Source organism: Passer domesticus, chromosome 3, assembly GCF_036417665.1.
Source record: "Passer domesticus isolate bPasDom1 chromosome 3, bPasDom1.hap1, whole genome shotgun sequence".
NCBI classification, from domain to species: domain Eukaryota; kingdom Metazoa; phylum Chordata; class Aves; order Passeriformes; family Passeridae; genus Passer; species Passer domesticus.
The window spans coordinates 8665955-8679779 of NC_087476.1; the positions used below are offsets into that span (position 1 = coordinate 8665955).

At 39.7% G+C, this 13825-nt stretch overlaps 1 long non-coding RNA gene across 1 annotated transcript; it reads right to left on the reverse strand.

The window, feature by feature from the left end:
- Positions 1-319: 319 nt before the first annotated feature.
- LOC135295935 (uncharacterized) lies at positions 320-10432 on the reverse strand. Its single transcript, XR_010357971.1, has 5 exons — positions 10054-10432; positions 8337-8542; positions 8007-8204; positions 3614-3785; positions 320-1374 (listed from the first exon to the last, which is right to left on the reverse strand). It is a non-coding gene; the product is annotated as an uncharacterized LOC135295935 (long non-coding RNA).
- Between the last annotated feature and the right edge of the window lie 3393 nt (positions 10433-13825).

Sequence of the window (13825 nt, forward strand, 5' to 3'; positions counted from 1 at the left end):
TCTACTTCAGCTTTCTTGCTGAGCAAAAAATTTACGTACCACAGATGTAACCATGTAGGTATAGTTAAATAACTATGAACTGGGAACTCTGCCCTCACAAACAAAATGCAATTTTCATACTTGCCTGTCTAGGGATGGTGTTAATCTGATTATAAAGTGTTAGATATTTTGAAATAATAAATTAACCTCTCAGAAGTTAGAAAATGCGTATTAAATTATCTAATGAAATGATAACTTGCATTTTTTGACCTATGCAGCACATGGACAGTAACACAGGACATAGTGGAAGCAGTAGCACAAGTAGTAATGCCAGCAGCTGCTGGGGTGGCAGCAGGAATAGCCTCACTGACAGCAGAAGAGAAAGAAAAGCTGTTTTCTAAACCTGAAAGTGTGAGGCTATATGTTTACCTGTTTGATTTACAACTGACACAATGTATAGATGCCCGACTATTTACATTTTGGAATGTGGTAAAGATGTTTGGGGGCAAACCTCTAGTGAGGATGGATATTTTCAAGCATTGTTTTTATAAATGTTACATATGTGCTTGCATGTTGGACTTGTTGGAATAATAATATGTGCCAGGTTTAGACAGCAAGTCAAGTTATTCTTAAGAGAGAGAAAAAGCACTTTACAATTATTTTCCATACACATAGTTTCTGAAAACCAAACAAACATATGATTTCAGTCATATGCAGACACACAGAAAAATCAGATGGTTCAATTCTGCAAGCTGCTGAATGCTCTCAGCACCCTGATATTAAAACAGCCTTGTATTTCACAGGTTTGAGCTCAGGAAATGCAGAACATAAAATAGGCATAAAATGGGGAATTAATATTTGTCTCCTGAAGTTCCTCCTGCCTCTGTGAGTGGCTCTTGTCTTTCCACCTCTCATCCATTTGAAGACTGGCCCCGGTGGTGCATTCCAAAATGTCCAGTTTTGCATCTATGAGTTCCACTGACATTAATGGGGATTACAAGTGTATGCTGAAGGCAGAACAGCCTTTCAAGTGTCAGAGAGCAATGCTGCTGTTCAGCACTGCTTTAAACCTAAGCAATCCACAGCAAAGTGCTAGGAATAAAAAGTAAAATTCTCAAGTAAAAGGAAATTTCCAGGTAGTTCCCATGTTGGAAATTCTTTGGGATTTTTCAGGACTACAGATATGATTGCCAGACTTTGGAACATTCACTCTCCAGGGTCAGACATATTGCTTGCAGCATGAAGAAAAACCGACTGCTTTTATATGGTACAAACAGAGGTTTCTTTCCTTCTTTCTGGTCCTCTGGTAGAACTGGCAACCTGAATTCCTCTCCAGTGTAGTATTTGGGTAATTTTCATCCAATACATTGTTCATTGTTTAAAGATGATACATCCCTGAAAGAAATTAGAGATATGTTTAATTCTGTAAGGCAAGACTATACCTTGGACAGTAAAAGCCATACTAATAGCAAAAAATAATAGATCTCTCCAGCTTAGATATTTAGGTCTGAGATAATAATCTAGTTTCTCTTTCTCATCTCTTTGAAGAAACAAGCACTTTGCTGAAATTCATCTCATCTCAGGGTGGTTCTCTAAACAGCCCATATGACTCATCCTCTAGAAATGCTAATTTCTCTCCACTGGCTATAAAGGGAACCTGGGCCATATAAAAGTTGAGGTGGTTTCCATCCACATCCTGAAAGCCTTCCAGGACTATAGGAAATAAGCATTTTTATCTCAGTGGAATGCTGTGGCACAAAGAGCTGCAGTAACTTCTAGACTGTGAGTAGGAGCAATTCCATAAGGGATGTGCTCAGAGATGTACCCAGCACAAACCTTACCCAGACTGGAGTATACCTCTGGTTTTGTACTCTGAGAAAAGGCCTCAGGCAGTTGATGAAATATATTTGTCTTGTACTGCTTGAGATGACTTAGGATGTCAAAGAGATCCAAACACAGCTGATGCAGGATGCTAGTGGTCTCTTGACTGCCTAAGATGGCAGCTGGAGGCCAAGGAAGATACCCTAGGATGTCCTAAGTGGCAATAAATATCTGTGAGCTATTCATCTGAGACCCTATTCAATAGTCATTAATCTAAGCAGTGATTCATCTCACCCCTTTTTCAATTAACTTTTTCTTTAAGTACTTGACCAGATCGTTATTGATTTTAAAGGGAGTTTAAAAATGCATGTGAAATACATGTAAGATGTTTTTTACATGTGCATGTGAGATTCTGAAATTAAGTTGAATAAGTCTGGCACTTGTGGGATGATTCCTTTGCCTTAACTTTAATATCTATTGCCATTTGTTGTGCTCTAGGATAATGTACCTGGACTCTAATTTCCTGTCAGAAGGGCTACATGTCTTTTGAAAGTCCTCTTCCTGCAGTGTGATATGTCTTAGATGCCTGTAGATATCACAAATAGTGCTATATATTTATAAAAGTGAGTCAAGTCACGTATATTTAGCTGGAGATGAATCCTGCCCTGTCCTCTACTTTGAAAGGGATATTGAAAAATTGCAGAGATGGCAGAAACAGCTATCTATTTTTGAATTAGAGAAAACACAAAAGAAATTTTTTTCCAATCTATTTAGTTTATAGGAACCATGACCAAAGATAAATGTAATTACAGAGTAGAAATATTTTCAATAGATAGAAAGTACCTTGTGCTTCAAAGTAACTTTAAAAATGGAAGAAGAATGAGCAAGGTGAATGCAAAGAGTTCAAAATTTCAGTTTATATGAGAGGTGGTAAATGTCTCTTATTAACTAATGAGAAAAAACACCAAGGAATTGATGAAGTCTATGCTCCTTGAAGTCTTCACATTAAGACAGGATGCCTTCCTGAAGTTATAATTTGCCAAAAGCAAGATTGTGAACCCAGTACAAGGGTAACTGAGGGAAGTTAGCTGGCATGTGGTAGGCTGGAGATTAGACTCAGTGGCCTACTGATCTATTCTGGAACTAGGCACCTGTGAGCGTCTGTCCAAAACATCTCTCATTTTTTGCCTCTCGATCGTCATGAAAGCCAAGACCACCGGGGAAAGGGAAAGATCCTGTTCTGAAAATCTAGGTCTGTCTGGTCCACCAAGCCAGATTATTGCCTACGGGTGTGTTTGCTCAACTCATGGAACACTGCACCCGAGAAGGCGCAGTGTGCTCTCCTTTGCCTGCATCACCTAGCAACGCTAGTGCTGGAATTTCTCCACCCTTCTGACTTGGCTGGACTTTCTCTCTGGAATGACCTTCCCGGAGGTCACCACAAAAGGACCCTCCATTCACCATACATCAACCACCGTGACAGATGGACTGAGATGGGAGAAAGTTCTCCCCTCAAGGACTGAGACATGCGACCCCTACATGGAAAAGCTCCCCTCTTCTTCCCAAAGGGACTAAGACTGAAATCCCCACCGTAGGATGCGGGAGGGTATGCGTGGGGACCGGAGCAAGTTTTGCAAGTGACCACTGGACCGAGAAGACAATGGTTCCTGCCTACGACATCTGCTGCTGACGACACCTGCTCCTGATGGACTACTGATGGACTCCTTGTACCCTTTATCAATAGACTATTTTGAAATGTGTCCCCTTCCCCCATTTCAAAAGGACTATAAAAAAGGTTAGAGCTGACTGATACCTTTGAGATCTCCCCTGACATGAAGACGATAGGCCTCTTCGTCGACCGGACTTCGAGGGACTTTGTCATCCGCACGTCCAGTAGCTATATACCTCCTTGCCCTTCCTCTCTTCTTTTTCTTTTCCTTATTCTCTTCCTTTTCTCCATTCCCTTTCTCTCTAACGCATCTTTGCTGTGGTTATTCAATAAAAGTACATGTATTTTGATTTTACTGCAAATCCCCTTGTCATGTCAGTTTTTGCACCCTGAGATCAATGAAAAAGAACCTTCATGAATCACGTCCTTGGGACGGATCGTGTCAGCACCATAAAATGTTCCAAAATAAGAAGAGTATAACTGAATTCAGCTGTGTTTGCTGCAAATCAGTTATTTTTCTGTCACCAGAAAATGGCAAGTAGGATTGACTTGGGTAATCTTTATATCACTTCCCTCCTCCCTCTTTCCATTAATTATGAGAAAATTACAGAATTCTCAAAGGTGTTTGTTGTTTGCAGTTATTTGAATACTACACAGTCACATCTGTATTTGTTGTTAACATTCTTTCAAACCCTTCTTGTTGCCTTCTTTACCTTTTTCTTTGTTTATTCACCTGTTGCACATTATCCAACACTTGGATTTGTGGCTCTCTGGATAAATACTGCCTTCATGCTAGTTCTTTATGTCTAATTCAATGAGGAATTGATTTTTTCTTTTTTTTTTTTTAGTAACTGAACTTTCATTAATAATATTAATTCAATTCTTTTCTTTCAAAGTAATTCTTCAGCAAACTGGAGAGTTAGTATGAAGATTATTCACAAACAATTGATTGATGATGAAAACCTCTACGTGTCATTCAGCTGTTTTAATGAGTGCAGAAAAAGAACCTCCATTAGCAGATGAAATATGCAGCTTTGTCTCTGTTCTCAGACTGTTAATTTCTCATTCAGTGGTGCTAGTGGGAAATTATGTTACATCCCCCTAAAATGTTTATCTTACTCACCAGATTTTTTATTTAGGTGCCTGCGTTTATCACCACAACAGCATAAGGAACTGCAAGGTTCCCCTTATGTGTGGTAGCAAGGGTGAATTCATACTGCCTTTTTGGTACTATCATTTATTCTCATACAAGTCCCCACTGCTCACTTTGCTTTGTGCTGAGGTGCAGCAGCTGGTTAAAGAAACTCAAATATGAGTTTAGGTGTTTGCATTGAAGATGGTACAAAGATCTGTCTCGAAAATTCCATGGTAGTTACACTCCTAAAGATACCATCAGGCTTCATGTGATATTTTCAGGAAAATCAAGGGTTCTGGACGCAATGAAATAAATATGGAACATGAAACCTGCTCTCTAGAGACATAATGAACAATTTCCTCATTTATCTTTTCACATGCCCCTGTAGTATTTAAGCACTCTGAAAATGTTAACTGTTCTTGATATTCCTATGGGGGAGGAGATGATACTATTCCTATTCTACTGCCAGTCAGGAAAATGCAACATTGAATAAGTTTTTGAAAGCCATTTAAAAAAAGTCCTGATTGATTTATTTTCAAGAAATTTTGCATTTTACTGTACGCTTCTGTTTCAGTGAAGCAAAATGAATCCTAACATCCCTAACTTTTGAGTGATCAGATGTGCAGTGGTACTTTGTCACCTTCTTCAGGAGATATTTGCTTTTAAACTACAACCCAGCAACATCCTGACCTCTCCCCACATACCTATTCCATGTTTTATGTCTTGCCCTGGTCAGTTTCACTTTTTTTCTCTCTCAACTCAACTTCAATCTCTCTTTATCCTTTCTTTTACTTTTATATCACATTCTCTGGTCTTGTATGCTATCTCTGCTGTTGCTATATCTGTCTTCCTCTTATCAAGGCTGAATCCTCTAATCATAGTGTCCCCAGACTGATTCTTTGTCTCAGTCTACTCTCTTTGCCTTATTGTACTTTCATTGTGGTTTTGCTGCTGTCCTCAGTGTTTTCTAGTTTGTGCAGCTGAAGAATCATAGAAGACTCACAAGACACAATAACCCTGTAGCCATTTCCTCTGGATGACTTTAGAGGGAAAATTGCCATAATTTCAGTGAATCCTTCCCTCCCTCAATGTGCACAGAGCCATCAGAGTTATTTGTAGGGAAGCTTCAGTATGTCTGTGGTGAACACTCATTTTTTTCCCCCCAGGCTGATTGCTGACTTGTAGATTTCTGTTCTGGTGGTAGAAGATGCAGTTCTAGTCTCACAATCACTGCAAAAAACAGTAAGTGCTGGATGGAAAACACGAGATTAGCAGAGTATTTAAATAATTAAAAATATCACAAACTTTCTTTGCAAATAAGCATATCTCGTATCTACTCTTATTCTGGCTTAATTCCAGGGGAAATAAATACATTAATTTCACTTAAAATAGTGAAATTTTGGCAAGTAAATAGATTCACTTCATTTAAACTAGTTAAATTTTGGCAAATTTTCAGCCAGATTCTGTAAACAAAATGTTTAGATGGAAACTGCTAAGGAACCTTACTAATAGTCATTGTCAGCAGTCCTGTCTATAACTTGGTGCGTGCAGAAAATCTGCATGACTTGCATCTAAATCTGTAAGGATCTTTGGAGACAGTAGCCATAACCATTATCTGGCATTTAGCATTGTGGGAAATATCCTGACTGAAATATTTTCACAGATCTTTAAATATGAAAGACTACAAACTGGTGAGGTTGAATAGTTTGAAATGAAAAAAAAAATATCTGCAAGGGATAGAATTAGAAAACATTACATATCCCTACCCACTCTGTGTCAGATGTGGATGAAAATTACTTGTTCTGACCACAATACAGGGAAATTAAAAAAACACATGCTCTGTGCTTCAGACCTTCTTGCTGCGTTGTGCTGTGCAGAAAGGATTGTTGGAAGCATTTTTAACACCCTTGAAAGCAATGGATTCTTTCTTAAGAAAACTGATACACCTGCCATCATCGGTAAGTCGTTTTATGCTTAGTGTGCTGCAAATTTCACCATCTGCTTTGCCTCACCTGAATAGGCATCATTTCTGATACCTGGGACCTTTTCCTGAGAGTCCATACAATTAGTCAAAAAGATGATTTCTGTGTCACACATTTAATTATGTAGCCATTTATTTTATTCTTAAGGTAAGCTAGAAGTGAAATCTCCTTCACAGTGGTGTGAAAGATAAACATTACATCTGATTTGCCCAACCCAAATCTAAACTTAGTAAAAAAAAACCCTATAAAATGAAACTAAAAATTCCATATGCAACTGAATTGCATAGTTTTAGCACACACCAAGTTTAAATCTGAATCTTTCAATTTATAATAATAGAAATAAGTGAGGATGAGGTGATGATGATGGCTACCTGACAGTCTTCTCCCTATTTCAGCAGCACCTAGTCTCAATCCCTTTTCATGCACACCATTCAAACATCCATAGGTGTTTGAAATAAGGTGTAAGGTGTAGAAACCCTATCTTCAAGAGCCAGCGTGAGGCCAGTGTTTGCCATTAAACCTGACACCATTAAACCTGGGAGCTCAGTTTAAAGCCAAAGCACTAACATGCAAATAGCCACATGTGGCTCCTAATTTTTTCTGGAGCCAGTAGCTCTGAGCCTTAGGCCTTGATGGTAGTGACAAAACAGGTACTGAAGGAGAGCTAAATGTTTTTGGAAGGTAGCTGGAGGTCAGGGCACCAAAAGACTTCCAGAAAGGCTTCAACCCTTTTGAGTGTGTTGATACAACCTATTCCTTATCTGCTGAGTGGTACATTTGGCAATCCACATCTCTCTCTTTAGTGACAAAGATGTTGTGTGGGACAGTGGACAACTACAACCATTTCCAATGTCCTGTAGTGTCTCTAGCTGTCTCCAGAAAACAGGTGTTTCATGCAGACTATGCAGTATAATTACCAGCCCCAAATGGCTTTCAGGAATCTGACGGCCCCTAAAATGCTGTTAGATGATCCTGCTAAACATTTTAAATAGAAATAAAGCACAGACAAAGTGCATTCAGTTGTCTCTTAATATGTCTTGTCTCTTTTTTTGGTCAAGAATTAGCATGACCTTCACCAGTAACTGCCTACCAAAAGAGGGTGTTAATTCAGAGTGTGATTTAGAAATATTGTATATTTTTCAGTATATTTATGATGATGTTTGTACAAAGGGTAGTCCATAAAGAACCTGTCAGAGTCCCACAGTGTATTTCAGAAATAAAGATGCCAGGGAAGGGGCTTACAGCACTTTAAGATGTATCTGGACCTCATAGTTTCATCAGTGTTACTGCATTAGACACAGTAGGGATGTCTGTAACCTTTTAGTCTTATGGTCTTAGAGAAAGCTGTTGCAGCTGAGGTGAGTGAAAGAAGCACAGTATCAGGCTACTTGTTCCCAAAAGATACTATGGAAAGAATTACCAACAGATTTCTCTTCATCCTTCAGCAGTCCCTGTATCATCCTTGAATATGTTGGAACACGAGCAGTACTGTGGGAAGACTAATTGTGTCTGCACAGCTTTTTATTTGCTCTATAAACTGCTTCTTCCTTTTACTGGTACTCCTTGGCTTCCCTCACCCCACTCTTTCTCCCTTCATTTGTCTTTGTGGCATCATACACTGCAAACACAGAACAAGGAAATAAAATGGAGACTGCTACACTCAATATGCCTTCAGGAAGCTTAAGGGAGCGCATACAGCATTCACATTCACAGCAAGAAGGCAAGGAAAATGTGAGAAAAATGTTTGCACCTGATGAGAGCTTCCTGAAATAGTTTTGTCCTGTGCTGACAGAAGAGAGGCCACAGACTGGCATCCTTGCTATTCCTCTGGCTGCTGTGGGAACAGATATTTGCATGTTCAGCTTCAGGATGGGCAAACATATCACACTCTGTGAGTCACTCCTTGCAGTGTCCCCCATGGAGCTCTTGTTTTGTGAAAAAACAGGTTTGTTTTTCCTGCAAGTCAAAATGTATTACAAATGAATAAGAGGAAGAAAGAAACAAACCCAACAACAGCAATAACAGCAAAAAACACCAACCCAAAACATTAATCTCTTTGTATTTTTACTTCAGCCAAACTGGAGACTCATCAGATAAGTTATAAATTTTCCCTCAAAAGGTTTGATCTTGCAGACTTCTTTTACAAAGCCTTTTCCATTATCCCCTTCTCCAACAGCTGGCATCTCATTCTACTGTTAACAGTTCCAATTAGGGTAATCACTCAAAAACTGTAGCAGAAAAAGACACACTGAAAACAACTGCTTTATCTCTTTCAGGTATTTCTTCTTTTGCATAAATACTTAAGCAATTTAATTTTGCCTGAGTGCTTTCTCAAAGGAGAGTTCTGTTGAATCAGGACAACCATAAATCAATATAACCCAGCTTTTTTGGTCGCCTCTTCTTTTTAGTGCTCACAATAATGAGATATAGCTGAATTAGGTTAACAGTGATTTTTATTATTATACTCTCCTCTAAAGCATCTGTTGGCATGGTAGATGGTCATTCTACAAAGTTAAAAATAAGTCAGCAAAGTCCTATAAAGAAGAGTCCTCTCTTCTCTCTCTTGTCTCCAGTTCATCATTTTATACTGTTGAGATAACATTGGATGTATGAAGTGATGTACTGAGTAACAAAAAAACCACAAAAAAATACCCCAAACCACCAAGAAAGGAAAATAATTATAATAGTGTGTCATGCTCTGCAAATACAAAACCTGAGCTCTAGGCATATAAGTGCCATTGATGTGGCTCTTCCTGGGAGAAGACATGATTGTTGGCTCATACATAAAATTGAATGTGAGCCCCTCCAACCTAAATTTATGGTGTGAGAAGAAACTAAGGCAGCAAGAAAGCCTGTCCAAAATGTTTTAGTCTCCTCCATCATGAAACAGTTAATTCAGAAGTTAATCTGTAAAAAGACCAATTTTTGGCTGCTCAGAATACACCAGGAGATAAAGATACTAGAAATCTAGGCATTAGCAAGCACAGACCTTTTTTTCTTATTTTTATTTTTTTTTTTAATTTTTAATATATTGAGGAGTTTAAAAGAAGGAACATGTTTATTTAGGTCCAGAAAGCCCAGAAAGGCTTCCACCCATTAGTAGGCATAATACTTACAATACCTGATTTTACACAATAGTTCTTACAAATAAGAACTCATTTATTCTCTATCCTTTAGCCCAAAACGTCATTATTTTTTGCATTTTTACAGAATCTTGTGGTTTAGCTGTGTGTATCATGACAAACCTGATGAAAAATTAAAATAAATGTGGAAGGCACGTTTACATATCACCTATTAAAACTCTGTTCTCAGAAACAGGTTTTGCTGTACTTGAGCAAACCCTGGAAATACAGGCTAAGCAATCTCATCTCCATTCCCAGAAAGATCATGGAACACATCCTCCCGGAAAACTTGCTAAGGCATGTGTGAAACAAGGCAGTGACTGATGACAGACAACAAGGCCTTACCGAGGACAACTCATGCCTGACTAATATGGTGGCCTTTTGTGAGGGGGGTTACAGCACTGGTGGATAAGTGAAGGACTTGACACCATGGACCTGAACTTGTGCAAAGCATTTGACACCGTCCCACACAAGATCCTTGTCTCTAAACTGAAGAAAGCTGGATTTGTCAGACAACATTCCTCATGGTGCATGAGGAATTTGCTGGCTGGTGGCACCTAAAGAGCTGTGGTCAGTGGCTCAATGTCCAGGTGGGGGCCAGTGAGGAGTGTCATCCCCAGGGGTCTGTACTGGGACCAGGGCTGTTCAACATCCTTGTCAGGGACATGGAGAGAGGGACTGAGGCACTCTCAGCACATTTGCTGAGCTGTGTGGTGCAGGTGACACGCTGGAGGGAAGGGATGCCATCCTGAGAGGCCTGGACAGGCTTGAGAGGTGGGACTGTGGGAACCTCATGAAGTTCAGCAAGGAAAAGAACAAGATCCTGCACCTGGGTCAGGGAGATCCCAGACACAAAACTAGTCTGGGCAGTGAATGGATTGAGAGCAGCCCTGAGGAGGAGGATTTGAGTGTAGATGGTCAACATGGCCTGGCAATGTCCGCTTACAGCCCAGAAAGCCAACTGTGTCCTGGGCTGCATCAAAAGCTGTGTGGCCAGCAGGGTGAGGGAGATGATTCTCTGCCTCTGCTCTGCTCTCATGAGACCCCCACCTGGAGTGCTGCAGCCAGCTTTGGAGCCCACAACCTAAGAAGGAGATAGACCTGTTGGAGAGTGTTCAAAGGAGACCATGAAGGTGATCATAGGACTGGAATATCTCTCCTCAGAAGATGGACTGAGAGAATTGTCTCTGTTCAGCCTTGAGAGGAGAATTTGAGCTACCTGGTCAGATTGAAGCTGTTCATACTCATGGCAAAGCAGTGGAACTAGATGACCATCCTTTCCAACCCAAACAGTTCTATGATTCTTTGACTGCGCGATTTACCATTCCCAATATATTTGTATGTAATCTGTTTATGAAAATCTTCACCAGTAAATACAAATTACTGAAATGAATATTCAAGAAAAACCCTCCCAGAAGGTTGAAGTACATTTTTAGAGCTCACCACTATTAAACAACTTTGACTCAGATCCCACAGCTAAAGAGCTCTTGCTAACAGGTTTGCCACTTGCCAATCAGTCAGCAGATTGAAATTAGTGTCAGAGGAGCAGCAGGCAGGAGGGGGTCACAGAGCTTTCCTCCCCTCCTCTGCCAGTTCTAAACACAAAGAGTTTCCTATTTCAGAATATTTAACAGGATTTTAAGACACTGTTGCTGACACACATAGCTGGTGCTTCACTCTCACCGCATCTGGGAGAGATGATGTGTCAGAAAAATATGGAAGAGTAAGGGGAATTTCAGAGTATTATGAGTAGTCACTGTCCTAATTTATGTCTTATTTTGCCCTTGTGCTCATTTCAAACCTTCTCCTTCTAATAAAAGCATGCACAAATTAGACATTATAAAGTCAAATGAGTCCTTTAAATGCTGCTTTGTGACAAACACTCTGAACCATGGCTGTACAGCAATTCTAAGGGTTTACAGAAAAAGTTCTCCAGGGATGCAAAAGCATTGTAGCAGTTATGCATGTTCTGTATAAACTTTTCAGATCCCATAGAGTACTACACCTCCAAAAGTACTCATCAGTTATTGAACAATGGGCAGAGAAGCAACAAATTAATTATCTTTTTTTATTTCATTTCGAATTTTGGAAAATATGGAAAGAAAAATCAGTAATAATAAATGGACCTTAAAAAGAGCAATTATTAAAGTCTCTGTGGTTCTTACATTTGAGATTAATAAATTAAAATAATTTCTGATCTTCTTTTTTGTTAGACTCTCTTATCCCTGTCCACAGACAGAGAAAGCTTCTTTCTACAACAATATGCAGCAGCACAGGCATTGCTAAGTCAATCACAGGTTCCCCAATTACTAGAACCTGTCAAGTCTAGCAGACATCAGTTGATGCTTGAAGACATCAGTGCTGTTATTTATATCACTGCTCACTAGACTTGTATAATTTGGTTATGCTAAAGACTGGAATCTGCATTTTATTCCTAAGTACAATAGAGCAACAGTACTAATAGAATTCATGAACAAGCTTCTCATTGTTCTGAACATAAAAAATTTATATACACCTTACAGGTTTACCCCAGAGGCTATAATTAAAAAGGGAAAATTTTACCTGGAATATTTGGTGGGTTTTATTCAGGTCAACATTCTTACTCACAAAACAGTCTTTTGAATAGATGTGTGTTGCTGGGTCAATTCAAATGTTAGAACAAACCTATGTAAGGCCAAACAAATGAACAAATGCAACTAGCTCAGAAAAGGTACTAGGAAAACAAGACAATACAATGAAAAGAGAATATATAATCTGACATATCTGGACTGCCTTGATCTTATGCCTTGATACATTGAAATAACAATGGGGAAAGGGATCTGTTGAGCCAGGTAACCCGTAAGCTAATGCCCACAAATGTGCAGTGCTCAGAAAGTCATCTGGGAACAGCCACACGCTGGCTGCTTTGTTCTAAATAAATCTGCACCTAGTTCAGCTCCCAGTGGGAGACTCCTACTGAGATCAAGGATATATTGATCAGGCATCTTGGTGATAAATATAAATTTCAGAAGCTAGTTTTTGCCTATTCTGTGGAGTCTTTGAGAAAAGAAATGGGGAAGAAACATACAGAAGCCTTGGTTATATCTCTATGAATTGTCTAAAAGTGTTTATTTCCACCATTCTTCAAAATAATGAACAGCAACAGAATGAAAAACCATAAAGCCAAATTCCAGGTGAAAGCAAACAACCCTCCCCTGCCCAAAAATTTAGATTAAAAATATCTTTGTATATACACAACATATGTTAAAATATCCAGGTTTTTTAATAGGAAAAAGACAAAGAATTATTTTAAGCTCCTGTTCTAGGACCTTATATTTTCCATCTTCAAAGTCTGAAACAATATCCACAAAAATGCTCACCTGCAGAAACTCTTTTCATATACCCCAGCCTGAACTAAATGCATTGCTATACATCCCTTACACAATACCAGTGACCAACTACAAGTCATTGTCATGGTTTGACCCTGGCACAATGCCAGGGCCCCCATGAACGGTATATTTCCAAAATGGTTGCTGTGAGATGTTACCCGGGAACAGAACAAAACAGGCTCCCATTCGGGGATGGAGGGAAAAACACAACATTTTATTAATAACAATATCCATAAAGGAACACACACACGGAGCAAAGAATAAAAACTTTCCAAATACATTCCTCCTCCCCCCTCCCTTTTCTCCACAGAATGAGATAACACCATAGATTCCCACCTTTCAGGTAATCAGCTTTCAGTCCATCATCATCTTTTCAAATAATCCACCCTCAAATCCATCGGGGAGAGAGAAGTCCTCCCTTGCACCATAGGCTTCCCCCCCATGTCCAGTGCTCTCACCACTGGACACAGGCCAGGACTGCTTTTAGGGTATCTTGTTTAAGGATGCTCTACCCAGTTCCAAAAGCAGCAGTCTCTCAACTTTGGGACACCAGTCCCCCCCCAAATTTACCCCCTGGGGCCGAGGGGCCTCATGAACAGAGATCTTCCCCTCCACGGAGACAGAGGGCATCCCACACCCTCCTCAGCCGTCTCTGTTCACTCCACTGCTTCACTCTTGGCTCCAAAGTATTGTCTCCCCCTAAATACAGTCTCCAGGTATGGGTCTGTCCATGGCCATACAAGAAAGAG